The 508-nt window shown below is 75.0% G+C and overlaps 1 protein-coding gene across 1 annotated transcript in view; it reads left to right on the top strand.

The window, feature by feature from the left end:
* Positions 1-401: 401 nt before the first annotated feature.
* Positions 402-508, top strand: part of Arhgap26 (Rho GTPase activating protein 26) — a gene marked incomplete in the record, with an annotated part of 431,142 nt that continues 431,035 nt past the window's right edge. The window contains 1 exon segment of the mRNA XM_013512302.1: positions 402-501.

Here is a 508-nt window from a genome sequence, read left to right as displayed (position 1 = left end):
ACTGACGCCCTAGGCTCTGGGTCTGCAACACCCGGCGGGCAGGAGAGGGCGGTGCTTGCTCTGCAGACCCAGGCGGTGGCGTGGGCTCCGCCCCCGACCCCAGGCCCCGCCTCCTGCCCCGCTGATTGGATCGAACCCGCGGAAGGGCCGGGCGGCCCCTGGAGGCCCCGGGGGTCGGGCTGAGGGCAGCGCGCTGATTGGCTCGGCGGGATTAGGTCATCGCTAGCAGGTTCGGGCGGCCCGGACGCCGGCGGGCGGCAGAGGCTGCTGTGAGAGGGCGCTCGCGGCTGCAGGAAAGCGAGCCAGAGAAGGAGGCGGGGAGGCGGCGGCTGCGCTCGCTAACCGCTCGCTCGTTTCCCGGTGCCGCTGCGGGTCCGCCGCCGCGCTTCCTGCTCCTCCGCCACTCCGTTGCGCTCCGCGGGAGCAGCCACCCTTCGGCTGGGTCTCCGGTCGGCTCGGCTCGGCTCAGCAGTCGGGTGCGCCCGCAGACCGCGCGCTCGGGGCGAGC

The sequence above is a fragment of the Chinchilla lanigera genome, unplaced genomic scaffold, assembly GCF_000276665.1.
Source record: "Chinchilla lanigera isolate Chin_1 unplaced genomic scaffold, ChiLan1.0 scaffold00014, whole genome shotgun sequence".
Lineage (NCBI taxonomy): Eukaryota > Metazoa > Chordata > Mammalia > Rodentia > Chinchillidae > Chinchilla > Chinchilla lanigera.
This window is presented reverse-complemented; position numbering and strand designations above follow the sequence as displayed.